Source organism: Limulus polyphemus, unplaced genomic scaffold (genome assembly GCF_000517525.1).
Source record: "Limulus polyphemus unplaced genomic scaffold, Limulus_polyphemus-2.1.2 Scaffold5369, whole genome shotgun sequence".
Taxonomy (NCBI): domain Eukaryota; kingdom Metazoa; phylum Arthropoda; class Merostomata; order Xiphosura; family Limulidae; genus Limulus; species Limulus polyphemus.
Window position 1 is genome coordinate 24002 of NW_013670979.1, and position 7897 is coordinate 31898.

Consider the following 7897-nt stretch of genomic DNA (forward strand, 5'->3'; position numbering starts at 1 on the left):
AGTTATTCATTATTGATTTAAAAATGCATCAGAAATGTGGAGCGATTTCACCAAATGTCCCCGAAAAAACTGCAGTAACCACTACTTTGATTAATAACTTCTAATTTTTATAGATATGATTTCATTGGCACATTGTAAATCTTCTAATCAAAGATTTTTACAACAGCTATTAAACTGTTAGTGACAATTAACAGCGTTGGATTATAGTTCAATTTGACCCTTGATAGGTCAGCGGTAAGCTTGCGGAGTTATAACGTTAAAATTCTGGTTCGATTTCTCGTGGTGGACAAAGTGCAGATAACCCATGGTGTAGCTAAAATTTGTTAAAGCTTATTCTTCTTCTTTGTGAGCATTTGGAGTCTCTCTTTTAAATTTCAGTTTTTGTAAATGACTTCTTTTACTGTGCTGCCATCTAGTGCATAACATAAATAATGCTTTTCAATCTAAGTTTCGAATTTTCTATGTAAAACATCCAAGCTGCCTGCCTCTTTGAATAATTCCGTTTATGAAAATAGATTGTTTTATTATGCTGCCATCTAGTGCATAACATGTATATTACTTTTTCAAAATAAGATTTTCAACTTTCGACGTTAACTATCTAAAACTTTAAAAAACAAAAAATTTAAGAACATAATTTCTTATGATAAAACGTATCAGCATCAGAGATAAAGGACCTCAATCTTTCTATTACCAAAAAGTGTCTCGCAATCTGAGGGTCGCGGGTTCGAATCCCCGTCCCACCAAATATGCTCGCTCTTTCAGCCGTGGGGGTGTTATAATGTGACGGTCAATCCCACTATTCGTTGGTAAAAGAGTAGTCCAAGAATTGGTGGTGGGTGGTGATGACTAGCTGCCTTCCCTCTAGTCTTTCACTGCTAAATTAGGGACGGCTAGCGTAGATAGCCCTCGTGTAGCTTTGCGCGAAATTCAAACCAAACAAGCTTTGCTTTCAATATAATCCCCAATAGCATTAATAATATTCATATCAGGGCTTTGTGAAAACCAAATCGTGGTTGAAAGTGTTCCCATCGGCTTCTTGTTTTTCATTCTTGGTATTGTGTATTGTTTCGTCAGATTTAGTTCCGTCAAACAGGTAATATTGCTCTTAGCGGAGCTGAATACGTCTTATTTTCATGTAATAAAACTATCAATGTATGATTGTAACATAGATTCAAATCTCCTGTATTACTCCTCACAGTTCAGCCAGACTGTATGATTGCCATTTGACATACTCAGTTTCCATATAACAGCTTATACAGCTTTAATAATATTCACGCTGGTACTTGTGCATTCCAAACCATGGTTGCGAGCCCCCCCAGTGGTACAGCGGTATGTCTGCGGACTTACAACGCTAGAATCCGGGATTTGATACCCGTGGTGGGCAGAGCACAGATAGCCCATTGTGTAGCTTTGTGTTTAATTACAAACAAAACCGTGGTTGCGAGTGTTCTATCGGTTCTTTTTTTTTTTTTTTTAGTTTGCAGGTATCGCTTCAACACGTTTATTACATGTTTGGGATACTGCCTTTCTGGAAGACGAATTCTTGACAAACATGTCTTGTTTCCAAGGAAATGACATATGGATAAGAATTTTATTATGCCTGTCGGCAGTCAGGGTGTCATCAGTTTTGAGATGAAGTCAAACAATTTAATTTTTTGTATTAAAGTGTTTTACACTCACAGAAAAGAAACGTATCATTCCGTACATTCTCCGAAACTTGTCTGGCCCACCGACACACCCCCATTGAAAGAATAGACCATTACATGCTTTTACTTGTTGTTAAACAAATGTTTAAACAACTCTATTCAATTCAAATTTGTTTTAATTATTTATCCTAATCAGTGGATTTTGAGCAGTAACACATTCATTGAGGCCACTTCGTGCTAATGTGTTTCTTTGTTTTGAAGTTAAGCACAAAGCTACGCAATGGGCTATCTGTGCTCTGCCCACCACGGGTATCGAAACCCGGTTTCTAGCGTTGTAGGTCCGCAGACGTACAGCTGTGCCACTGGGGGGGGGGGGGCTGCTAATGTGTATCTCACTGTTCTAAAGTTAACATTCACATCCATGGCCGCCTACAGAAATATTTTCGGTGGGGGGGGGGATACAACACGTATGGAGGGGGGTCAGCTTTTACAGTGTAAGTCAATAGACTAAAAGAATATGTGTTATGTATGCTTAAACACAAACACAAATTTACAGTTTTAATAAAAAATATTAAATATCTTTAGTTTAACTACGATATTAAGTTTACATCATAATACGTGCAATTTTTTGTGAATGTAAAGGGGCAAATGACCCCTCTTGCCCCTTTCTGCGGACACCAATGTTCACATCTGTACTTACAACTAGGTCAATGGAAATATAGCTTCTGGATTGTTCTTTATCACATAAAAAGCATACATTGAGTTACTTAACATCACTGCTTATATTATAAGCAGTATTATTTTCAGTTTCACGAACCCCCTTCAGGGTTTCCAGACTGAAACTTGAATTCCCGCCACAATGTGTCGCATGGAATAGCCTTCACCTGTCAAAACTGTGCTCTACCCACCACGTGTATCAGAACCCGGTTTCTAGCGTTGTAAGTCCGCTGTGCCACTGGGGGGCGTGGTGTAAGCTAGTCTTCTGATTTTAAAACATCTTTTTTAGACTAATGGAGACGGGTGGAAACTTTGCATAATGATAGTCGAACTTGTAAATCGGGATATTAGTTTTATCCTGATCGCTCGTTAATTTTATTAAAGAATTTTCCCACATTGGTTACAAAAGAAACTGTTCCCCAGTTTGTGTGGCGTCTCAGTTTTAATAAGAAATAAATATTCCCGTCTTACTTTGTGTTTGAAAATAATATTTCGGGAAGCTTTGATATATACGTAATAAATATATTTTGGCCCATAAATACAGAAAGAAACAAAAAACACTAAGTGTATATTGGAAAATTTTGCCAATGTGTTAAATTCGCTGTCTGTATAAAAATAATAAAAAGCACTTATCTGTCATAGTTTGGGAATTATATATATTTTTTACCATATTTGAATGCGACGGAAGGCTTCAATTTTCAGTTTTCGAGGGGTGGTCGATGAGTAAGGAGTTACGCTTTAAATATTTATACCAGGAATCTAAGTCTGTTTTCTGATTTTTATTTTGGAGTGATTCTTAGTAGCTAATCCACACTTGATACTTCCTTTATTAAACTTTTGACACAAATATAATTACTTACACCAAATAATAATATAGCTGCTTGAAGCTGTTATTTATGTAAGTCGAAGTTATGTTAAGCGCCTGCGCAGTTGTTTGTTCACACGTGCAATGGTTATCAGGAGTGACAAACGACATCGAGGTTTTGTTTTCAGAGTCTTATCGAAACGCGTTCACAAACACAACAATTAAAAGTATTTAAAACCTGTTTTCGTTTTTCCAGATTATCGATTACAAATCCCGTTTATTGAATTAATGTTAATCAAGAAAGACTAAAGATAAAAAAAATGGTACCGAGATTAATTTGAAGAGCTCAGCACCTGCCGATTCGTCCACTGCCGATATCTGTGCTATTCCAGTTACTAACGATACTCCCAAAAGCAACAGTTCTGTAAGTAAGTTTTATTTACTTAAGTAACACTGTGATAATTTATTAGTATTACTTTACTCGCATCTGTTACCTCATTAAAAATTACACCAGTAGTTTTTCATATTTCTTTTAAGTTTTATGATTGGACAATGACGCAAGTTAATTGATTCGAAAAGGCCTAACAGCAACAAAAAGATGCATTGTAAAATTTTCGTTTGGTCTACGTAGAATTCGTACTTGTTGATGAGGTTGTGATTTTTGTTTTTGACAAATACTTTAACTTCAAAACGAATTTTTAAGGAGAAAAAAAAATTAACTTAAGCCTGGCTGTATTACCAAAAATATATAACTCTTGTCTAAACCATCGTCATCTTAGCGGATGCGCATCTTGTTCATACGTCAACTAATAATAAAAAGACCTGGACCTGTACTTACGTGAGCCAATTGCAAAATTTCCTTTTATATACGTCTATTACGTTGCATGTTGATTTCTGAGGGGTGGTAGTTTAAACATGGCAGAGAAAAATATGTATATGACCATATAAACCCCATAAGTTTAGAAGCCACTGTCTATCAAACATGGAGAGATTTTAAAATATTTGACAAGAAAATTATCTAATAGTTAAATATATTAACGGAATAAAGAACTTGATGAATCAACAAAGTTACAACCATTTCTCATACACCCTCCCCTCTTTCAGATCTCAAATGGAATATGCTAACTTTCTTATAACATTCATTTAGTATGAATGCTTTACTGTACGTGTAAAATTTTATAACTATTTTATCTCTGTTGCTTCTAATACTTGCAAGCACGAGTTGTATGGCGTTTCGCCGTGTTGTTGGTCGAACGGGAAGTGGACACCATCCATTTCCGAGGACTTCCCTTCTCCGAGATGCTGAGCGGATTTTGCCCAAAAATGCTTTCTACAATGTGTTTGTGTTCGTGTTTGTTTGCTCATTGCGGGTTCGAATCCTCATCACCAAACATGCTCGCCCTTTCAGCCGTGGGGGGTGTTATAATGTTTAGGTCAATCTCACCATTCCTTGGTAAAAGAGTAGCCCAAGAGTTGGCGATGGGTGGTGTTGACTATCTACCTTCCCTCTAGTCTATCCCTGCTAAATTAGGGACAGCTAAACGAAGATAGTATCCCTTGTGTAGCTTTGCGTGAAATTCCAAACAAACAAACAAAAAATGATATTCAATCTTCCACTGTCGAGATGCGCTAGGGGAAAAAAATTCGCAAAATCATTTACAGCTTCGTGGAGTTTGCAGAGCCATTGTATCTAAGGGTCTTGAACCAACAAACTCTTTAGTAAGCGTGTTTTTAACCAGTTTCAACCAGTTGCCCTCGTTTCATCTCTGCGATAAAACTTTCCCAAAACTAACGTGTTAGAGACTTGAACTATAATTTGTATGAAATCAAACCGGCGTAGTTTCTGGACAGTGTTTGATATTTTATTATCATTATTTTTAAATGCAATAATGACAAATGACTTGAATAGGTGAAAAGAATATAATACTAGTTACATTGTTTGTTTCCCAGTTTTATACGTGATAGTTTAAGCAGCCTTATAACACACCCAACGTAAGGTTGTTCATCGTAAACTAATTAGCTCAGTCGTCCGTAAGCCTGAAGCAGTTGCTATGGAGACGACTGCAGGGAAAGATGCGGATGAACGGCATCCATTGGTATAGTAGACGATGAATGAACCTTTATATCATCACAAAGATTTGGATAACGTTCTACTATCTTTGTGTTTCGATAAATAATGGTGTAAACACGACCTTTGTCTTGGAGTTAATAAAGTCTCGGGGGGGGGGGGACTAAGTGTATTATTTTAAAGTACATAGGTGCTAACAAATAATTGCTCCACACTAACAAATAAGAACGTTTGTTCCAAAACACCGGTTACAGTTAAATAGTAATAAGGATTAAAACCAAGAGAAACAATACAATTTGTATTTTGACTTTTGTGTGTGTGTGTCTAGACTGAATGTAAAATTGAGCAAACATATAAAGCTGAGTATCGTTAGGTTGATTTGTTACTAGGTGTATTTTGATAGGTGTTAGGTTGATTTGTTACTAGGTTTGTATTTTTACATACACCTATCAATTTTTTTTTGTTGTATGTGTATAAGACATTAATACTAACAAACAAGAGATGTGGTTAATATCAACAACGTATGGATAATATAATTTCTCTCTCTCGATTTTTGAAATGGCGAACTGCATGACTGACGGCACGTACACGCGAGCTCCTTTCATGACGTAAGAACGAGCTTCGAGATGCGCGCAGACTGGGGGTGTGTCACGACGTGTGGGTGTGTACCCGAGAGGGGTACAGCGTTCTAGTTCTGGGAAAACTGTAAAATGGTATTAAAAATAAATAGTTTCGGATCTATTTTCGACGGATATTTTTAAACAAACTTCACATTCTCTCCATGCGTTGCTGATCAGTGCTTATCTTTTTTCATCAACGCTAGAGTTTCCGGAAAACTGCAGATATTCGTGTAATAAGTGTTGTTTTAATATTCTTAAGACGCCACTAGTGACTGCAAGATTCTGTGAGAAAAACAAAGTGGTCCAATAAGGCTTCACATTTTGCTTTGATCTAATTTTCTATACAAACACTGAGTCACATTGGAGTGATAAATAACCGCGTTCTTCGTTAGAGGGTCCCGACTGAATTCGTCACATGCTGTTTGGATTTCTGGAAAGCGATTGAATTTTCAAAGAACTGGTTTTTGTTTAAACGTTACGAAAATTAATTTTACGTTTGATCGTATTTTATGACGTTTGTTATACGATGTTTAATCTCGGGATAGGACAACAATTTGTTGGTTTTATACGACAAAAGAAATAATTCTGCTTCGCCACTGCTGAAGTCAATCCGAATATCTAACAAAACTCACGAGACAAAAATTAGAAGTTTAACAAACAGTTTGATTAAATTCTGTAGCGTGTTATGTGCAGACAACGTTACAGAGATTATTGAGTGAGTCAGGGAAAATTCAGAAAAGGCTACATCCGCTCTGGGAATAGACTAAACACACAACTTGAAGGGAGGTAATGACGTAATATTCGTCTGGCTATTGATAAACCATCTGGATGTGGAAAATGGACCTTTCGAGATATTTCCTAAGATGTACTTGAGATATATTTACGGTTAGAGAAGTCGACCATGTTCTCGTTCTATTTATGTATGTGCTTGAAAAATAAGCCACGAGAACCGTGCGCATGGACACGCGCACACGAAATATGGCGGCATTGATTTCGGAACGTGAAATTATCCTTGCTGCGTCAACTAAAAACATCCGTACAGACAACCGCCGAACATGGGTTGAAATGAAAAAAAAAAACCATTAAATAATATAAAATAATCACTAAAGTACGCCAAGAAAAAAAAATTAAATAGGCAGTGTACTTGTTCAATCTGATACGATATTCGATATGCATGTTTTACCTGATATCAGTATAGTATTCTTCTTGGCAAATAACTAACATGATGCGTCACATCGTCAAATATCATTCTGATCATACATTAACTGTACGACATCATTTGAGACAAATATGGCGGAATTCGTTTTTCTAGACAAGTTGGCCGTGTTTCAAATCACGTGAGATCAATACTTAGTTGTCATGGTTACCAACATGATGCAATCCCAAGTAACTTGGCAATTGGCTCAGTGTGTGATGGGCTTAATGTCTGGAGTATATAAGACGCATTTAAATCAGGGTGACTTTAATAAGACAGGGAAAGGACCTCAAATCCAGCCGTTTTCTTGTATCAGGATATATATACGTGCAATTAAAATTTGTCCTGTTGGAAAACGATTCCATTACTTTGATAAACGTTATTTATTTCGGTACTAGATTGTAACTCTTGAAAGGAACACGGGTATTGGTTTTCTACGACAGTTTCTTAGGTCACATTTTTCCATATGTACACGTTTTTTTATCGTGCTACTTGGTTAAGTTGAGTGTGTGTGTGTATGAGAGAGAGAGAGAGAGTGTGTCCTACTTCTGCAGTCACCTCCAGAGACCAGGCCGCATCTTGTATCCTACAGTATATATCGCCTCTGTCCTGGTGACTTTGTTTCAGATATACAGCGTTATATTTTTTTATTAAGGGTTGTTGTGTATTATAAATGTTATATTCTTATCAAGGGTTGTTGTGTATTAAAAATGTTATATTTCATCATAGGCTTTTGGTCTTGTTTCTAACGCAGTCCTTCCTTTTAATACACACACACACACACACACACACACACACACACACAGTGTATGTCTAGTGCATATATATGTGTGTGTGTGTGTCGTG